This window comes from Eleutherodactylus coqui, chromosome 12 (genome assembly GCF_035609145.1).
Source record: "Eleutherodactylus coqui strain aEleCoq1 chromosome 12, aEleCoq1.hap1, whole genome shotgun sequence".
In the NCBI taxonomy this organism is placed as follows: Eukaryota; Metazoa; Chordata; class Amphibia; order Anura; family Eleutherodactylidae; genus Eleutherodactylus; species Eleutherodactylus coqui.
This window is the reverse complement of record NC_089848.1, coordinates 116,586,326-116,608,138: the sequence shown is the minus strand read 5'-3', so window position 1 is coordinate 116,608,138 and position 21,813 is coordinate 116,586,326. Positions and strand designations below refer to the sequence as shown.

The following is a 21,813-nucleotide window of genomic DNA, read 5'->3' as shown; positions in this document are numbered from 1 at the left end:
GCCAACAACTTTATCGTGCCCAGATCATAGAGTGCGATAACAGGGGGCACTACCAGGGGGCACCACTGGGGGGCACCACTGGGGGGCACTACCGGGGGGCACCACCGGGGGGCACCACTGGGGGGCACCACTGGGGGGCACTACCAGGGGGCACCACCGGGGGCACCACCAGGGGGCACGTTTTTCTAGTTTAAGACCTCCCCACCCAAATGTTTCACTATAATCTTAGCATCCTCAGGGGTATAAGAGCAATGGCAGCGTGGTTGAAACCAACATGTGATGTGGACTGCAGAGAATCTTCTTCAAAGTTGTCCCGTACAGTAATGTGCGTCATCTCTTCAATTTCTACCGCCATTGTGCAGAGTTTCTGACTTTCCATTACTTGGGATGCTCACGTCTTACCGCTCAGTGCTGGATGGCTTGCTGCAGGGATAGACAGGTGATAAAAGCTGGTATAAGAGCATGGAAGGGCAACTGGTTTTGGGCCCTCTTGGAAAGAGGTAGGAGGTAGCAATGAACCGGCGACCCACCGGGTCTTCGCCTGTGTGGTGGCACTGGAGAGGGTTTCTCGGGCCCATGATACCCTCAGATTCCTTGGCACTCTTCCACTAGCTTGTGGTTAACAAAACAAGGATTTATTAAAGAGATTCCCCAATTTAGGTCATCAGTGCAAAACAAATTTTAGTACAGAGGTCTCTGTGGAAACAGCTAACAAAGTCTTACCGGTAACGATGTCTTGACACAAAGTCCCTTTCGAAGAAGATCAGGGTATTGTCATAAAGAAATATCAAAGTCTCTGTGGTAGCTGCAGTTAACCCCCACGGGGGGCTTGGGTTACCTTCCGTAATGGAGAGGTCCGCTCTGAAGTGTCTTTCTTTATTGAGATGCAGACAGAGCCTGTAAGCCAACATTCTGCCTGTTGGAGCCAGGGAGACGACCACTGGAGACCCCTCACTAACCCAACTTGGTGCCCTCCCCTCTTCTGTTTCCCCAGCCGTCCGAGTGCCGCCCCCCCCCCCATTCTTAAAAACACACAATAACAACCAGTTGGGAAGGAAACCTCATTAACCGTATTACAACAAAACTAGGGATTTGGGGGTGTAGACCGCTTACAGAACCCGCGCAGAGTTTTAACTCACATTTGGGCTTATTAATCTGTATCTGTAGGAGTTGAAGGAAGTCTTCCTTTCATATAGTGACGATTAAAACGGCCCCATTACCTCTGTGCACTGGTACTCCCATCTGTAGATGGAGCCGCAGAGAGGCGCTCACTCGCTCTACTGCTAAACATGCCCCCTTGTATGTGGATGGACGTCCTCAGCTCCAGCTGCTGGAGACGTCATGTGTTCCCCGTATGGCATGCTAAGTAGAAAAAAGTGGAGAGCGCCACAGGTAGATCCAATCCACACAAGATACGCTGTGTGGATGCGGTCACAAAGTGTCTTTTCCTCAGTGCTCCAATCCTTCAAAATAAAGGAGAGCTGCAGATACAGGCTGGGGGTTCTAAAAGAAGAACTCCCCCAGATATAATGAAGAAAGAGAGAAAAAACAAACTGTCAGAAAAAGGAGATCCGCGCTCACAGAAAAAAAACACTGAGGACAAATTCACGTGTAGACAGTGGTGAGATGAAACACTTACTTGGAAGGAGGGGGGTATGATGCACAAATGCCCCCTCCTCAGAGTGTCCACCACAAGGCATAAAGCTAAGCTTCAAGTCACCAGATGATTCTCCAGTCGTTGAAATCAAACAGAACTTTTAATACGGCAACGCGTTTCGGTGCAGAATAAAGCACCTTTCTCAAGCCATTAACATATAAAACAATATACAATGCAGATATTTATACACAGTTAAGAACAGACAATTAAGAAAAGACATACCCCTCCCATGTTCATCTGTGCTGTGTGTCCAGCATTCCCCAGGCTGGGCGTGCACTGATGACATCAGCGGCACCATGTGATCCGGGCGTGCACTGATGACATCAGCGGCACATTGTGATCTGGTAGCCGTACTTTATATGTACTAATCAAGTATCTAAGATGAGACATTCATTTAAGCTAACTCACACTAATGTCAGAGAGTGAAGTAACGTTTCAGTAGTACTCAAATGCAATAATCTAATTGCCGAGCGGGAGGGAAGTGACCCCAAAAAGAGGAGCCACCATGATTATATTGTTATTAAAGGCAATGCCAAAAAGCCAGGAAACGGGGGGGCAGGATATGATAACATGGATAATAATGGTAATAGTCTATAGTTAGGATACCAACCTACAATCAAAAAAAAAAAAAAAAAATAAAAAATAAAAAATATTTAAAAAAAAATAAAAAAATGAAAAAAAAAAAAAATAATAAAAAAAAAAAAATTTTTAAAAAAAATTTTTAAAAAAAATTTAAAAAAAAAAATTTAAAAAAAAAAAAAAAAAAAAAAAAAAAAAAAGGAACCTATTCTGAATCATAAATTCTAAAAAATAAAAATTTAAATTGAAAAAGTGAGGGCGCTAGATACTTAAGATGTTTTGACATACAGGTATTTGACATGATGGTGCATCATGCATAATGATGCTATGTGCTGCAGCGTACAGGAGTCTGACATATGCTGTATCATTTTTACGTCATACCTGACATATAATACCAAGCTGTGTTTTAGGTTAGTGGGGAAACTTATGGTTGCCTAAGAATGCCCTCATAACAATTAAAGTCAAAAAACAATATAGCATTGTAGCATAATGCAACATAATGGCTACTACTGTATAGCCACTCACATAAATGGTTGCAGAGTATAATGCAATAAAGACTTCTATATAAGAGTGAAATAATAATAATAATATAAAAAAAAAAAAAAAAAAAAAAAAAAAAAACACACAAAAAAAAAAAAAAAAAGAGATATAGATTCTATATGTTAATAAATAAAGTAAAGCGATTGGTTAACCAGGCAGTATGTACAATGGTTGATGAACAGATACTCTGTCCGAGAATAAATAAATAATCAATGTATAAATATATAACACATGTATAACAATAACATAATATAATAACACATAATCTAAAAATGCAATTCAAGCTAAAAATGTATAAAAACTTTTCAGAGTGCCTAAAAAGAGGGGCTCTACCCACTGGTTAGATTTTCTCTAAAACTTCATTGAGGCCGTTTGGTGTTAATGTTTTTAATTTAAAGATCCAGTACATTTCTCTGGTTTTTAAATGTATGGCCGAACCTCTCTTAATCTTCTCTAGTGGTGTAACTTTAAGCCCTGCGGGGTCTTTGTCATGTTTTTCTAAGAAATGTCTTGAGACGCTATGCTTCAAAAAGCCATTGAGAATGTTACTGCGGTGTTTATTCAAGCGGATACGTAGAGGATTAATAGTACGGCCTATGTACCTGAGACCGCAAGGGCATTCGAGGAGATATATAATGTAAGAACTGTTACAATTCAAAAATGAATTGATCTTATATGAGGGTTTATCGGAGTCAATTGAAATTTCTCTTCTCGCATGTGTGATGGAATGACAGCATTTACATCTGGAGTGGCCACATTTATATGAGCCCTTCAGAGTGTCCGTATTTAGAAATTTCAATTTTTCAACCTTAGTTTTCCTTTTTCTAAATGGACAGGACGGGGCTACCATGTTTTTCACAGTCCTGTTTCTCCGGAAGGTAATACAGGGATTTGTTGGAAGAATTTTCTGAAGAAAGGGATCTTCTTTCAGAAGATTCCAATGTTTATATAGAATCTTCCGTATGCAGCTATGTTGATTATTATATTTGGTGATGAATCTAATCGTTTTACTCTCTTTTTCATCACCTTTCCCTTCCAAGGCCTTTTTTACTTTTCCATTATAAATACTTGCTTTTTCGTACGCTGCTTTCACCAGGCCCATTGGATACCCTTTCTCTATGAAGCGGTTCTTCAGAATTTTTGCTTGCTTTTCAAATTCCTCTATTTTAGTACAATTTCTCTTCACCCTTATAAACTGGCCGAAGGGAATGTTATTCTTCCAAGTTTTGGCATGACAGCTCTTATAGTCCAAGTAGCTGTTCATGTCAGTTTTTTTGAAGTGTGTGGTAGTCTCAATCTGATCATCATGAATGAAAATGTCAATATCCAGGAAGGTGGCGGAGACTTCACTAAAGTTGGCCGTAAACTGCAAACCACTTTCATTTTCATTTAGTTGTGAAATAAATTGTGTTAGCTCCAGTTCTTTCCCTTTCCATATCAGGATAATATCGTCTATATAACGATGATAAAACATGATGTTGTGTTTATCTATATGCTCCTCGAAGGCCCCCATAAACAAATTTGCATAAGCAGGCGCGAATTTGGTACCCATGGCGGTCCCCCTTTCTTGGATGTAAAATTGTTTATTGAATGTAAAATAATTGTGGGCCAAGATGAATTTAATACCATCCAAGATAAACTCTTTCTGTCTGGTAGGTATTTGATCTGGTAGGAACATGTCACCGCTGGTGTTTACAACGGGAAATAACTGCCGGTGGTTTAATACCCCCAAAACTACTGACAGGTTCCCTTTAAGTATTATACGGTGCACAATCCCTTATTACACCTCCCCCCCCCAAAAAAAAAACTCTACAGCTATTAACATTCAGTGGAACTCATTTATCAAAACTGTCTAAAAGAAGAATGTACATTCTACACTGAATGGCCCATTTATTAGACCCTTTTATGATTGGCGCTACCCTGTATGGACATTCTCCCCGTGACCCCGGAGTGCGGCATAAAGTCACATGACAAGTTTTCTGTGGTCAGTTTCAGTGTGAATCCACATTAGATGGGAGAATCCAGCGATCTCAGCGACTTCCACCGAGGTCCGGTCATCAGTGCTGGACTAGCCAGGGCTGGGATGTCACTGCCAACCACATGGGGTTTTCCCTTGTAATGGTGTGGAGAGTATACAGAGAATGGTGTGATCGAAAAAAAACATTCAGCGAAAGGGAACTCTGTGGACGGAAGCAACGCATCGCTGAAAGGGGTCAGAGGAGGATGTCAGGATTCGTTCTGATGAACAGGCACTGCAAAGTCTAGAGCAGCTGAATGCAACACTGGTGCTCCAACGAATGTATCCAAATGCACAATGTGTTGTTCCTTAGCATTGATGGGGGTAGCAATAGACCAGCAGTTCCAGCAACACTGTGTCTAAGGGCTCCCACCCACTGGCGTTTTTTCTCTACTGCCATGCAATTCTCCTGTGGCAGGAGTTTCCTTCATCCCCGTGGCAGATAGCTCTTAGCTATTCATTCATGAATAGCTAAGATATTGCTATTCATGAATGAATAGCTAAGAGCTATCTGTCATTGGCTGAGCGCTCAGCCAATAGCTAAGCAGTAGCTGCTATTGGCTGAGCCCTCAGCCAATCCGCACAGCTCTTTCAGTAGGCGGGGATTTTTAAATCCCCATCTGCTGAAAGTGCTGGACAGCAGTGCTGGGGAGCCAGCCGGAGGACGCGGCTGACAGCAGGAGAGGTGAGTAACTTTTTAATTATTTTTTTAACCACTTTTTTATGATTATCAGGGAAGGGCTAATATTTCAAGCCCTTCTCCGATAATCATTCTGCAGGGCTTGTCAGAAACCACTGCTTTCAATGGGATCGGCAGCAGTGCCGATCCCATTGGAAGCAATGGGATAGCATGCCACTGACTTCTGCCACAGCTGGCCCCATTGAAAAGACTGTTGCAGCGATATCGCTGCGATTTCTCGCACTGCTCTGCGAGAGTTTTCACTTACTCTCGCAGCGCAATGGAGAAAAAACGCTAGTGGCTGGGAGCCCTAAGGGTGCATATGCACGGGCGATATTCACACATGACTTTCATCTGAATGCAATATGAATGGAACTCTCGCATTATTTGTTTATTCACATGAGCAGTTTTTCTCTTGGATCCATCGTTCCAGGTAGTGAAATGACTGCATCTCCTATTTTGGGGCAATTCCTGCTCAAGAATTGTCCGTTAATTCCAATAGGAGCAAAAAAAAAAAAATCACACTCGCATGCAAATGTGATCCGCGTACAAGTGTGATCCGCGTACAAGTGTGATCTGCGCACAAGTGTGATCTGCGTACAAGTGTGATCTGCGTACAAGCGTGATCCGCGTACAAGAGTGATCCGCGTACAAGCGTGATCCGCGTACAAGTGTGATCCGCGCACAAGTGTGATCCGCGTACAAGTGTGATCCGCGTACAAGTGTGATCCGCGCACAAGTGTGATCCGCGTACAAGTGTGATCCGCGTACAAGTGTGATCCGCGTACAAGTGTGATCCGCGTACAAGTGTGATCCGCGTACAAGTGTGATCCGCGTACAAGTGTGATCCGCGTACAAGTGTGATCCGCGCACAAGTGTGATCCGCGCACAAGTGTGATCTGCGTACAAGTGTGATCCGCGTACAAGCGTGATCCGCGTACAAGAGTGATCCGCGTACAAGCGTGATCCGCGTACAAGCGTGATCCGCGTACAAGCGTGATCCGCGTATAAGTGTGATCCGCGCACAAGTGTGATCCGCGTACAAGTGTGATCCGCGTACAAGTGTGATCCGCGTACAAGTGTGATCCGCGTACAAGTGTGATCCGCGTACCAGTGTGATCCGCGTACCAGTGTGATCCGCGTACCAGTGTGATCCGCGCACAAGTGTGATCCGCGTACAAGTGTGATCCGCGTACAAGTGTGATCCGCGTACAAGCGTGATCCGCGTACAAGCGTGATCCGCGCACAAGCGTGATCCGCGCACAAGTGTGTTCCGCGCACAAGTGTGATCCGCGTACAAGTGTGATCCGCGTACAAGTGTGATCCGCGTACAAGTGTGATCCGCGTACAAGTGTGATCCGCGTACAAGTGTGATCCGCGTACAAGTGTGATCCGCGTACCAGTGTGATCCGCGTACCAGTGTGATCCGCGCACAAGTGTGATCTGCGTACAAGTGTGATCCGCGTACAAGTGTGATCCGCGTACAAGTGTGATCCGCGTACAAGTGTGATCCGCGTACAAGCGTGATCCGCGTACAAGAGTGATCCGCGTACAAGTGTGACGCCACTTGTAAAAACGCTAGTGGGTGGGAGACCTAAGGGTGCATATGCACGGGCGATATTCACACATGACTTCCATCTGAATGCAATATGAATGGAACTCTCGCATTATTTGTTTATTCACATGAGCAGTTTTTCTCTTGGATCCATCGTTCCAGGTAGTGAAATGACTGCATCTCCTATTTTGGGGCAATTCCTGCTCAAGAATTGTCCGTTAATTCCAATAGGAGCAAAAAAAAAAAATCACACTCGCGTGCAAATGTGATCCGCGTACAAGTGTGATCCGCGTACAAGTGTGATCCGCGTACAAGTGTGATCCGCGTACAAGTGTGATCCGCGTACAAGTGTGATCCGCGTACAAGCGTGATCCGCGTACAAGCGTGATCCGCGTACAAGCGTGATCCGCGTACAAGCGTGATCCGCGTACAAGTGTGATCCGCGTACAAGTGTGATCCGCGTACAAGTGTGATCCGCGTACAAGTGTGATCTGCGCACAAGTGTGATCCGCGCACAAGTGTGATCTGCGTACAAGTGTGATCTGCGTACAAGTGTGATCCGCGCACAAGTGTGATCTGCGCACAAGTGTGATCTGCGCACAAGTGTGATCCGCGTACAAGTGTGATCCGCGTACAAGTGTGATCCGCGTACAAGTGTGATCCGCGTACAAGTGTGATCCGCGTACCAGGGTGATCCGCGTACAAGCGTGATCCGCGTACAAGCGTGATCCGCGTACAAGCGTGATCCGCGCACAAGCGTGATCCGCGTACAAGCGTGATCCGCGTACCAGTGTGATCCGCGTACAAGCGTGATCCGCGTACAAGCGTGATCCGCGCACAAGCGTGATCCGCGCACAAGCGTGATCCGTGCACAAGTGTGATCCGTGCACAAGTGTGATCCGCGCACAAGTGTGATCCGCGTACAAGTGTGATCCGCGTACAAGCGTGATCCGCGTACAAGCGTGATCCGCGTACAAGCGTGATCCGCGTACAAGCGTGATCCGCGTACAAGCGTGATCCGCGTACAAGTGTGACGCCACTTTTACCATTTTAACTATTGGAAGAAAATCGCTCTGTCAGTTACCTCCAGATTTATGTTGCTGATGGGAGGTCAGAATTTTGCACAACAGCATGGATCTCTGACCCCTTCCTGTCAGCTGCTCAGAACATGTCCAGACCTGTAAGAATCTTCCTGTCCACAGGGGCCAGTATTACTGCAGAATGATTTCCTCACCAAGTGGAATTTACACCATGATGAGTTACTGCTGTTCTAAGTAGGTCCAACGTGCTACTGGATGGGGGTCTCTAATAAAGTGTCCATTCGGCATATGCGGTATTCACCATCTTATGTAAGGCCTCTTTCCTCCTGCGGCCCCGGCGGCGGCGTTCATGCTTGAGAAGCGCATTTTATAAATGTTATTCCGTATAATAGCGCAGAGGAACAAAGCGAGGAATGATTCTTCATCCGCTGTTTTAGACTTTAGTGAAGCGAGATAATAATGTGTTTGTTAGAATAAGCCTCTCTAAGCTTCCCTTTATCGCTCCAGCTCTGCCAAATGTACTTTGTTAAGATGCGATTCCCCCGACGGCCCCGAACTTGTCAGACGTCCCGGAGCAGATTTACTTCTGGCTGGTTATTCACATTGATTGAGCTGTTTCGCTGAAGCATTTTGCGTGTACAATCTGTCGGACGCTGAAAACTGGAATCTATAAAGAGGAAATTACCGGCATTATAGAGTTTAAGAGATGAAGAGTCGGGATTGTGGAGATCTGCCTTCAGGGTGAAGTAAGGAGATGGTTACGGAGCGTCTCGTCTTAAAGAGTCTTAGAAAAGTGCAAATAAAAGCGAGAGGGTTTAACTATATCATAGGCGGCAGTTACACTAAGTGTCAGTATATCCGCATTACCTGTCATGTAACCAATGAGTGATAGGATAATGTCTGATGAGGGGCAAGAACTCTGAAACTGCCGCCTGCTTTGGCTTACATCCTAACTCAGGCCTCTTTAAGGGTTGGAGATTGACTCATAGGGTAGTTACCTTCCAATAGCTAGCGCTGTGGAGGATTATTCCATCACTCATTTGCATAGCTTTTTCCCAGGAAGCATTGCGTGGTCTATTAGTTTCCCTACATCCTTGTGGTGCTCTCCACAAGGAGAAACATTACCCACCCCTCAAACTCTGCTCTCTATCTAAACATGAGTGGAGGTTGGAGCTTCTAAAGGCACATCTGATAGACATCTAATATATAGGATGTAGACAAAAAGATGGATACAGTGCTATATCTCAATACTGGTGGCAGAAGGAAGCTACTTCAAGTACGCTTAGCTTAATTTAGTCCCAGCGGACTTAGAGAGACGCCGAACTTCAACTTTGTAATTGGGTTTTACACTTTCTATTACAGAGGCTACAGAAAATATAGAAATCCATATTCTGGGACCCCCAGGGGCCCGTGTGCTATACCATAGTGTAGTGCATCCATGCCTTCCTATTCAAGTATGCTATTGTTATTTTAGGACACCAGTATTGAGCTGTAGGGCTGGATCCATCTATTTGACTACATCCTATATAGTAGATGTCTATTGAATGAGCCCATTGATTTGGCCTTGATTGTCTGACCATCTAATGTCTCTGGCAGCCTCCCAACTCTCACCTGAGGGCATGGGTTAGTGGAGAGAAGAATCATGATGTCAACATGCCTGCTGCTTTTGTTTTTGGGGAGGGAAGAAAGAAAATTCCCTGGCCGCTGCCTTCTCCCCTCCTGTGTTGAGAACGTGTGCATGCTCGACTGAAAGGGACCAGATGAATGGGGCTGCCATATATCACAACCCCTTGTAACCTGTTAATCAGACAGGTATGATAATCAGTTAGGTGAGGGGTCTGCCACTGTTACCTAGAAAAGTGTTGATTGAACTGAACCAGTGGAACCCTATTTGGGTTAGAACTTTGCTAAAAGTCCAGTCAGCATGAATGTGATCCGAGCTTCTACTGAAAACAGGATTTCACTGGCTTGGTTCGCTCAACGCTAGTCCTGAACATAAAAGCCGCCCAGCTCTTAGACAGTGTGATACACCTCTTTCAGGGGACATCCGGTTTGGTTCAAACTAATTTGGACTGAATCAAACTTTTTGTAAAGGATTGGTGATCCAACTGAACAAAACCGAATCAAAAATTCCCTCAGCAGTAGCCAAGAACAAAATGACCTATAGAGCTGAATGGGAGTTTTGGAATTTGCTGAATGAGCCCATTTGAGGGTGTTTCCTAATGTACTATTTACTGGCGAACATAAACAGCAAATGGGCATTGTCTCCATTTTCAACAACAGTGGATGCCCACGGGGACTGCCCCCTCCTGACTGACTTTTGTAACCCATCTAGTTGACAGGCGGTTGTGGGACAACCCCTTATTAACGTCTTCTGTCTCTTTAGCTGGCTGATTTGTCCCTGGAGCTGTTGTCAGCCTATTTAGTGCCAGTGAAATTGGCATTAAATAAAAATCCCATTTTAGATGCACATAGACGCGCTGGTTTTATCAGTCTGCTGCGTTAATCTTGTGTTGTTGGCAAATCATTCCCTGCTACTATCTAATTGTGTCGGAGGGATTAACAGTAAGAAGATGATTAACCTTCTGCGAGTTACATGGAGAGCTTTAAGTGCGGCTTCACCTGATATTTGTCCAGGACTCCCATCGCTGCACATCTCTTGTCTCTTTCAACGCAGCAGAAAGCAACATCTCTGGGTCAAAATGCAGAGAAGAACCAGGCCCTGAAATGAGCCGCCAATCAACGAGACCAGCGTTCATCTACAGGGCCTTCAGACTCTATCAGGGAACACAAACGATCATTCATACCATCCTTTGCCCCCGATACAACGTCAGGAAGCTGGTCCCCCGTGTGTATGGGACGTGCCACTGACAATGATGGATTTCTTTTTGTTGTGCTTCGATGAATCTGCGGCACCTTTACATGGCTTGATGGTTGGGCGAACAGATATTTGGGCCATCTACCTTTGTTGCACTCAACCCCACCTCTTCCATGATAATTGACGTCTCCATTTGGGAGCTGGAGCCACCATGCCTTTCACTGCCTGCACTAGGAACGTGCGGGACTTCATTCAGGCCGTTGCCCACAACAGTGAATGTCACTGCGTATGCTTGTAGTCCGAAATGTCTGTGGAATGAATAGGGCCTGAAGATGGCAGTCATCAAGAAAAGGATGGGGTATGCATGCAACAAATGGAGATATAGCCTAGACCAGTTCCAGGAAGCAAAGCACTCATCAGATGGTTTGTTGGGGACTTGCATACAGCATGTGCCTCCAAAGAATGGCAATGTTGGGGCCATGCCAGCACTCGTTAAAAAGAACGAAGAAAGCACAGTGTGGTAATTTTTCTATTCATATTTCCCCACCTATAATTACGGTTAGTCTACATAGTAAAATGCTGGTTGCAGACTAAGTACAGCATAACAGTTGTTGGATTGATTATCACTCATGTATCCGCCTTTCTCTCTCTTCATAAATCCCTACTACAGTATCCAACCAAATGTCATGGGACACCCGAGCAAGAATCATAAGTAGTATTTATTTCCATATGTTAATATGCATACTTTCTACTAACGTCTGATACACTTCAGCTGCTATTTCCCTCCATTCATCCTGCAAACATCTGCAAACAGTTCTATTAATGAAGATGGATGCTAGTCATATTTCCTGACCCGACATTCCAGTTCGTTCTAAAAATGTTCAGTAGGTTCAAGTCGGGACTCTGTGCAGCCGGTCCAAACGTGGGACATCCATATCCTCAAACCAGCATAAAACACGTTGTCTTGTTGGCAGTATGGCCGGCCATTCCCAGAGTATTACCACATTGTCAGCAGCACATTATTGTCTAGAAGGTCGGGGTTCACCTCCGTGGTCATGGTTCTTGTCACTATAACCAACAGACCGAGACCATGCCACGTAACACATCCCCGACCATAACGGAACCTGCACTGTACATAACTGTTGGCACAACACACTCCGGTAGAAGGCGTTCCCCAGGATCCTCCACACCCAGGAACGTCCATCTGATGTGAAGATGAAGTAACGTGATTCGTCTCTCCATAGAACGTTCTTCCATTCCTCAACTGTCCAATCATGATGCTCCTTGCCCCATTATAGATGTGTTGTGCTCTGTGATGGACGGCTTGTGTGCAGCGGCATAACCCGTAGATCCAATAGAATGCAGTTCCCATCACAAACTATGGCTGACCCCTCCAAGGGCCTGCGTCATATGTAGCATGGTTTAGGACTAGAGATGAGCGAGCACCAAAATGCTTGGGTGCTCGTTACTCGGGACGAAATTTTCGCAATGCTCGAGGGTTCGATTCGAGTAACGAACCCCATTGAAGTCAATGGGCGACCCGAGCATTTTTGTATTTCGCCGATGCTCGCTAAGGTTTTCATGTGTGAAAATCTGGGAAATTCAAGAAAGTGATGGGAACGACACAGCAACGGATAGGGCAGGCGAGGGGCTACATGTTGGGCTGCATATCAAGTTCACAGGTCCCACTATTAAGCCACAATACCGGCAAGAGTGGGCCCCCCCCCTCCCAACAACTTTTACTTCTGAAAAGCCCTCATTAGTAATGGATACCTTAGCTAAGCACCACACTACCTCCAACAAAGCACAATCACTGTCTGCATGACACTCCGCTGCCACTTCTCCTGGGTTACATGCTGCCCAACCCCCCCTTCCCCCCCCCACGACCCAGTGTCCACAGCGCACACTAAAGTGTCCCTGCGCAGCCTTCAGCTGCACTCATGCCACACCACCCTCATGTCTATTTACAAGTGCGTCTGCCATGACGAGGAACCGCAGGCACACACTGCAGAGGGTTGGCACGGCTAGGCAGCGACCCTCTTTAAAAGGGGCGGGGCGATAGCCCACAATGCTGTACAGAAGCAATGAGAAATATAATCCTGTGACACCGCTATCAGGAGCTGCACACGTGGGCATAGCAATGGGGAACCTATGTGCCACACACTATTCATTCTGTCAAGGTGTCTGCATGCCCCAGTCAGACCGCGGTTTTTAATTCATAGACACAGGCAGGTACAACTCCCTATTGTGAAGTCCCTGTGGACCGACAACATGGGTGGCTCCCTGGAACCCACCGGCGGTACATAAAAATATCCCATTGCATTGCCCAACACAGCTGAGGTAGTAATGTCATGTTTAATGCAGGTGGGCTTCGGCCCACACTGCATGCCCCAGTCAGACTGGGGTTCTTTACAAGTGGACACATGTAGGTTAAACTCAGTGTGCACCTACAGCATGGGTGGCTCCCTGGAACCCACCGGCGGTACATAAAAATATCCCATTGCATTGCCCAACACAGCGGATGTAACGTCAGCTGTAATGCAGGTGGGCTAAAAATTCATTTGATTACACTGTAGGCGAGGGCCCACAAAAATTGCTGTACCAACAGTACTAATGTACATCCAAAAAAATTGGCCATGGCCCACCAAGAGGGCAGGTGAAACCCATTAATCGCTTTGGTTAATGTGGCTTAAGTGGTAACTAGGCCTGGAGGCAGCCCAGTGTAACGAAAAATTGGTTCAAGTTAAAGTTTCAACGCTTTTAAGAGCATTGAAACATATTAAAATTGTTTAGAAAAATTATATGAGTGAGCCTTGTGGCCCTAAGAAAAATTGCCCGTTCGGCGTGATTACGTGAGGTTTCAGGAGGAGGAGCAGGAGGAGGAGGAGGAATATTAGACACAGATTGATGAAGCAGAAATGTCCCCGTTTTGGATGGTGAGAGAGAACGTAGCTTCCATCCGCGGGTGCAGCCTACGTATTGCTTAGGTATCGCTGCTGTCCGCTGGTGGAGAAGAGAAGTCTGGGGAAATCCAGCCTTTGTTCATCTTGATGAGTGTTAGCCTGTCGGCACTGTCGGTTGACAGGTGGGTACGCTTATCCGTGATGATTCCCCCAGCCACACTAAACACACTCTCTGACAAGACGCTAGCCGCAGGACAAGCAAGCACCTCCAGGGCATACAGCGCTAGTTCAGGCCACGTGTCCAGCTTCGACACCCAGTAGTTGTAGGTGGCAGAGACGTCACGGAGGACGGTCGTGCGATCGGCTACGTACTCCCTCACCATCCTTTCACAGTGCTCCCGCCGACTCAGCCTTCACTGGGGAGCGGTGACACAGTCTTGCTGAGGAGCCATAAAGCTGGCAAAGGCCTTGGAGAATGTTCCCCTGCCTGCGCTGTACATGCTGCCTGATGTCTGCGCCTCCCCTGCTACCTGGCCCTCGTAACTGCGCCTTCTGCCACTAGTGCTGTCGGATGGGAAGTTTACCATCAGTTTGTCCACCAGCGCCCTGTGGTATAGCATCATTCTCGAACCCCTTTCCTCTTCGGGAATGAGAGTGCAAAGGTTCTCCTTATACCGTGGATCGAGCAGTGTGTACACCCAGTAATCCGTAGTGGCCAGAATGCGTGTAACGCGAGGGTCACGAGAAAGGCATCCTAACATGAAGTCAGCCATGTGTGCCAGGGTAGCTGTACGCAACACATGGCTGTCTTCACTAGGAAGATCACTTTCAGGATCCTCCTCCTCCTCCTCTTCCTCCTCCTCAGGCCATACACGCTGACAGGATGACAGGCAAGCAGCATGGGTACCGTCAGCAGCGGCCCAAGCTGTCTCTTCCCCCTCCTCCTCATCCTCCTCATGCTCCTCCTCCTCCTCCTGAACGCGCTGAGATATAGACAGGCGGGTGCTCTGACTATCCAGCGACATACTGTCTTCCCCCGCCTCTGTTTCCGAGCGCAAAGCGTCTGCCTTTATGCTTTGCAGGGAACTTCTCAAGATGCATAGCAGAGGAATGGTGACGCTAATGATTGCAGCATCCCCGCTCACCATCTGGGTAGACTCCTCAAATTTTCCAAGGACCTGGCAGATGGCTGCCAACCAGGCCCACTCTTCTGTAAAGAATTGAGGAGGCTGACTCCCACTGCGCCGCCCATGTTGGAGTTGGTATTCCACTATAGCTCTACGCTGCTCATAGAGTCTGGCCAACATGTGGAGCGTAGAGTTCCACTGTGTGGGCATGTCGCACAGCAGTCGGTGCACTGGCAGATTAAACCGATGTTGCAGTGTCTGCAGGGTGGCAGCGTGCGTGTGTGATTTGCGGAAATGTGCGCACATCCGGCGCACCTTTCCAAGCAGGTATGACAAGTGGGGGTAGCTTTTCAGAAAGCGCTGAACCACCAAATTAAACACATGGGCCAGGCATGGCACGTGCGTGAGGCTGCCGAGCTGCAGAGCCGCCACTAGCTTACGGCCGTTGTCACACACGACCATGCCAGGTTGGAGGCTCAGCGGCGCAAGCCAGCGGTCGGTCTGCTCTGTCAGACCTTGCAGCAGTTCGTGGGCCGTGTGCCTCTTCTCTCCTAAGCTGAGTAGTTTCAGCACGGCCTGCTGACGCTTGCCCACCGCTGTGCTGCCACGCCGCGCGACACCGACTGCTGGCGACATGCTGCTGCTGACACATCTTCATTGCGAGACAGAGGTTGCGTAGGAGGAGGAGGAGGGTGGTTTAGTGGAGGAAGCATACACCCCCGCAGATACCACCACCGAGCTGGGGCACGCAATTCGGGGGGTGGGTAGGACGTGAGTGGTTCCAGGCTCTGACTCTGTCCCAGCCTCCACTAAATTCACCCAATGTGCCGTCAGGGAGATATAGTGGCCCTGCCCGCCTGTGCTTGTCCACGTGTCTGTTGTTAAGTGGACCTTGGCAGTAACCGCGTTGCTGAGGGCGCGTACAATGTTGCGGGAGACGTGGTCGTGCAGGCCTGGGACGGCACATCGGGAAAAGTAGTGGCGACTGGGAACCGAGTAGCGCGGGGCCGCCGCCGCCATCATGCTTTTGAAAGCCTCCGTTTCCACAAGCCTATACAGCAGCATCTCTAGGCTGATCAATTTGGCAATGTGCACGTTTAACGCTTGAGCGTGCGGGTGCGTGGCGTCGTACTTGCGCTTGCGCTCAAACTGTGGCGCTAGCGACGTCTGGACGCTACGCTGAGAGACATTGCTGGATGGGGCCGAGGACAGCGGAGGTGAGGGTGTGGGTGCAGGCCAGGAGACGGTAGTGCCTGTGTCCTCAGAGGGGGGTTGGATCTCAGTGGCAGGTTGGGGCACAGGGGGAGAGGCAGTGGTGCAAACCAGAGGCGGTGAACGGGCATCGTCCCACCTTGTGGGGTGCTTGGCCATCATATGCCTGCGCATGCTGGTGGTGGTGCCTCCCCAGCTGATCTTGGCGCGACAAAGGTTGCACACCACTGTTCGTCGGTCGTCAGGCGTCTCTGTGAAAAACTGCCACACCGTAGATCACCTTGACCTGTGCAGGGTGGCATGGCGCGAGGGGGCACTTTGGGAAACAGTTGGTGGATTATTCGGTCTGGCCCTGCCTCTACCCCTGGCCACCGCACTGGCTCGGCCTGTGCCCACACCCTGACTTGGGCCTCCGCGTCCTCGCCCGCGTCCACGTCCTATAGGCCTACCCCTACCCCTCAGCATGGTGTATTACCAGTGATTTGATTTCCCAGGCAGGAAATAAATTGGCGCAAGCCTGCTGTTAAACGTAGCTGGCTGCGTATGATTTGTTTACTATCTCCACCCACCACACACGTACACAGAACGCTGAGGACTGTCAGAGGCAGGGCACATAGAATGTTTCCCTTTTTTTAAAAAGAAAAGGCCCACTGACTATATTCAATCAGATAAGATATGTGTTGCACAGAAATGCAGTTATATGAAGTGCAGCACAGCGGAGACTTTTCCCAGGCAGGAAATAAATTGGCGCAAGCCTGCAGGACAAATTGAATGTTTCCCTTTTTGGGAAATGGAGGGCCCACTGCGTATATTCAATCAATAATATATGTCTTCTGGCCCTGCCTACACAATTCTGTCCCTGTAGTATTACTGCAGGGCGCAATGCTCTGCAGACAGCCGATTTTGAAAAAAAATAAATTTGTGCAACACTGCTAACAGCAGCCTCCACAGTATTGCACACTAGTAGATGTGGCCCTGAGAAGGACCGTTGGGGTTCTTGAAGCCTACACTGACTCCTAACGCTCTCCCTACAGCAGCTCCGGCACCAGCAGTACTTTCCCTCAGCTAACTCACAAGGCAGGTGTGGCGAGCCGCGGGAGGGGCCGACTTTTATACTCGGGTGACATCTGATCGCCCCAGCCACTCACTGCAGTGGGGTGGTATAGGGCTTGAACGTCACAGGGGGGAAGTTGTAATGCCTTCCCTGTCTTTCAATTGGCCAGAAAAGCGCGCTAACGTCTCAGAGAGGAAACTGAAAGTAACCGGAACACCGCGTGGTGCTCGTTACGAGTAACGAGCATCCCGAACACCCTAATATTCGCACGAATATCAAGCTCGGACGAGTATGTTCACTCATCTCTATTTAGGACATGATTCATTATACCGATAGAGGTGTCCAAATCCGTTTAGTGGGACAGTGTATTTACTTTACCCATCTTCACCTGCAATTGGTTGTGCAGAAGGGTTTAAAGACAGAACATTGATGGTCACCCTCATGCTGCCCCTGCCCATGCCACTAAGGCTTGGAGGTAATTGAAGACTGATATCCCAGATTGAAATACCTTGTAAGTCAGTCCTGTTCTTGCGGACATTTGTTGCTGTCCAAACCATGTTCCATGAGTTGAGGTAGAATACGGCACCTGCTCCTGACACCCTGTGCCCGTTTATAGTGTAATGAGCTCCTAATCGATACCATGGTATGCTGCTCGCTCCAGTGTCAAGAAGCAAACCTGCGAACCAGGGATATCATGACGCAAAATCTCAATTAGTGTGAAACAAGTCGTACAGGTGAAGATACCAGATGTGCTGCTTAAGTGGCATGAAATCGAGGCGATTCAGCAACAGAGTCTTGGAAACTTGGCTCATTAAAGACGGAAGGAGAACTGGTTGCTAAGGAGTCTAATAAAGATCTGGAAAGTTCATGAAGTGCACTGCACAAAGTATGATGGCGAGGATAATGCGCGCAGATAGCAGTGATGGCAGCATATTACTAATGTGCAACACTATGGAAAGGGAGAAATAACTGGCTGAGCCCTTCCTGTGCACAACCTTAGGCTCTTCATGGTTTTTAATTTGCATATATTCTTTACATATTTAGATGTAGCGCATCCATGCCTTCCTATACAAGTACGCTATTGTTTCTTCAATATAGGACGGCAGCATTGAGATACATTCTGTAGCCGTACGACTGACGGGAAGGGGTTAATATGTTCTACTGACATGCTACACAATCGATTTTGGTGACATATGCTACACACACATTTTGATTTCAGTAAAATCCGTCTAGGGAATGCGAATCATTAATCCGCCGCAGACATCTGTTAGCAGATCATCTAAGTATCAGAAGATTGTTAAAGCAGAAGTCAAAACTTTTCCTCCATTTTTATAAGCCGCCGGTCGGAACCTCATTGTAAGAATCCATACAATGTCAGGACAGAAAACAATGCACACATTGTATCTATTAGGCCATATGAGCGGCAGACGTCTGGGATACTTCTGTGTGTAAGCGGCAAGGATTCCTCACATCTTGACAGCAGACCCTGACATTAGCAGGAATGGCTCCCATTGTGCCGCATGGCTGCTTTTTTATATGTCTGCTCTATTGTCTTTTCCAAGAAAGACAAAACCACGACGACATTGAGGGAGTTCTCATCTCTGGGTTCCTTCTAATTATGCACAGGATGTGTGCATTGTCTTGTGCGGAGTTTCTCGCCATCGCCATCCTTGAAGTGCAGTCGGTATCTTAATGAAATCGCTGTGGAAGGTCCCTGTGCTGTTTGAAGTGAATAGCAGCTATAAAATTGGAGCCCGTTTTAAAATCCCTTTCAAATCTGAACTTTTCTTTTTCATAGCCATATAAACCCCCTAAGTAAGCCCTGCTGGGATAGCAACGTGCAGATGAGACGCCTGTACACCCTCACCCTGAAGAGGCGGCCGGCGGCGGCACCAACTGACGACCAATGGCACACAGAATGCCTCTTTATTGGTCGCCTTTTGTTCCTTTTACGTGTTTCTACACCCTTTTATACTTGTACTTTATAGTTATGGTCTGACTGCTTCCACTCAGGTGCCAATTATTCTAGACCAGTACCAATGCCCACCTCTTTCTGATGTATTCGGAAACAACCCTTGACATTTATCGTGTTAAGATTGGCACCTGTTGATAAAAAGCCAATGAACCAAGTCCCCTCTGCTTCCTAGAGAAGACTGGTACATTCAGGTATATCGTGCGGAGTTCTGGGTGGCGCAAGCGCCTTGTGTCCTGAATGGCTAGTCGTCCTGTTCTCTACTCCTGAGGGCTCTTTCACACGAGCGGATAAACAGCGCATTTTCACGCCCAGGCGTATATACGCGCCTATGAGGAGCATTGATTTTCAATCCATCTGTTCACACAAGCGAATTTATGGCGCGTTAATACGCCGGCAGCGTGGAAATTAGAACATATACGAGGGATTTCCGGGGTGCGGAATGTTTTTTCGCTAAAAACAACGATTGCGGAAAAACGCCTAGTCAAGCGCTTTTACAGAGCGGGCGTAAAAATCGCAGCACCATTTATCGCGTGGAAGAGCCCTGAGACTCACGTAGAACCTGCCACTCAGTGACTATAGCAGCCAGAGGCAATTTACAGAACGTTGTATGGGCAAAGCAAATAAAGTAACTAGAATGTAAAGAGGTCATATTGTAATCAGATGTTACTAATGTAGCAGTCACTGAGTACATAACGATACATTGTAACTGATAACTAATTACTAGAGATGAGCGAGCACCAAAATGCGCGGGTGCTCGTTACTCGGGATGAAATTATCGCGATGCTCAAGGGTTTGTTTCGAGTAACGAACCCCATTGAAGTCAATGGGCGACCCGAGCATTTTTGTATATCGCCGATGTTCGCTAAGGTTTTCATTTGTGAAAATCTGGGCAATTCAAGAAAGTGATGGGAACGACACAGCAACGGATAGGGCAGGCGAGGGGCTACATGTTGGGCTGCATCTCAAGTTCCCAGGTCCCACTATTAAGCCACAATAGCGGCAAGAGTGGGCCCCCCCCAACAAATTTTACTTCTGAAAAGCCCTCATTAGCAAGACATACCTTAGCTAAGCACCACACTACCTCCAACAAAGCACAATCACTGCCTGCATGACACTCCGCTGCCACTTCTCCTGGGTTACATGCTGCCCAAACCCCCCCCCCCCCCCCCCCGCACGACCCAGTGTCCACAGCGCACACCAAACTGTCCCTGCGCAGCCTTCAGCTGCACTCATGCCACACCACCCTCATGTCTATTTATAAGTGCGTCTGCCATGAGGAGGAACTGCAGGCACACACTGCAGAGGGTTGGCACGGCTAGGCAGCGACCCTCTTTAAAAGGGGCGGGGCGATAGCCCACAATGCTGTACAGAAGCAATGAGAAATATAATATAATATATATATATAATATAATCCTGTGCCACCGCCATCAGGAGCTGCACACGTGGGCATAGTAATGGGGAACCTATGTGCCACACACTATTCATTCTGTCAAGGTGTCTGCATGCCCCAGTCAGACCGCGGTTTTTTATAAATAGTCACAGGCAGGTACAACTCCGCAATGGGAATTCCGTGTGCACCCACAGCATGGGTGGCTCCCTGGAACCCACTGGCTGTACATAAATGTATCCCATTGCAGTGCCCATCACAGCTGAGGTAACGTCCGATTAAATGCAGGTGGGCTTCGGCCCACACTGCATGCCCCAGTCAGACTGGGGTTCTTTAGAAGTGGACACTTGCAGTTACAACTCCCTGTGGACCCACAGCATGGGTGGCTCCCTGGAACCCACCGGCGGTGCATAAATATATCTTATTGCAGTGCCCAGCTTTAACGCAGGTGGGCAAAAAAATTAATTGGATTACACTTTAGGCGAGGACCCAAAAAATTGGTGTACCAACAGTACTAATGTACATCAGAAAAATAGCCCATGCCCAACCAAGAGGGCAGGTGAAACCCATTAATCGCTTTGGTTAATGTGGATTAATTTGTAACTAGGCCTGGAGGCAGCCCAGTTAAAATAAAAATTGGTTCAGGTGCAAGTTTCAACGCTTTAATGAGCATTGAAATGTATAAACATTGTTTACAAAAATTATGTGACTGAGCCTTGTGGCCCTAAGAAAAATTGCCCGTTCGGCGTGATTACGTCAGGTTTCAGGAGGAGGAACAGGAGGAGGAGGAGGAATATTATACACAGATTGATGAAGCTAAAAGGTCCACGTTTTTGATGGTGATAGAGAACAATGCTTCCATCCGCGGGTGCAGCCTACGTATTGTTTGCGCTAGCGACGGCTGGACGGTGCGCTGAGAGACATTGGTGGATGGGGCCGAGCACAGCGGAGGTGAGGGTGTGGGTGCAGGGCAGGAGACGGTAGTGCCTGTGTCCTGAGAGGGGGGATTGGATCTCAGTGGCAGGTTGGGGCACAGGGGGAGAGGCAGTGGTGCAAACCGGAGGCGGTGAACGGCCTTCGTCCCACCTTGTGGGGTGCTTGGCCATCATATGCCTGCGCATGCTGGTGGTGGTGGCTCCCCAGCTGATCTTGGCGCGACAAAGGTTGCACACCACTGTTTGTCGGTTGTCTGCACTCTCAGTGAAAAACTGCCAGACCTTTGAGGACCTCGGCCTCTGCAGGGTGGCATGGCGCGAGGGGGCGCTTTGGG

The 21,813-nt window shown here is 47.7% G+C and overlaps 1 protein-coding gene across 3 annotated transcripts in view; it reads left to right on the top strand.

Moving 5' to 3' along the window:
• LOC136587207 (sodium channel protein type 5 subunit alpha-like) overlaps window positions 1–21,813 on the top strand; it is a 509,047-nt gene that overhangs the window by 398,944 nt on the left and 88,290 nt on the right. The gene's annotated exons all lie outside the window — the stretch shown is intronic.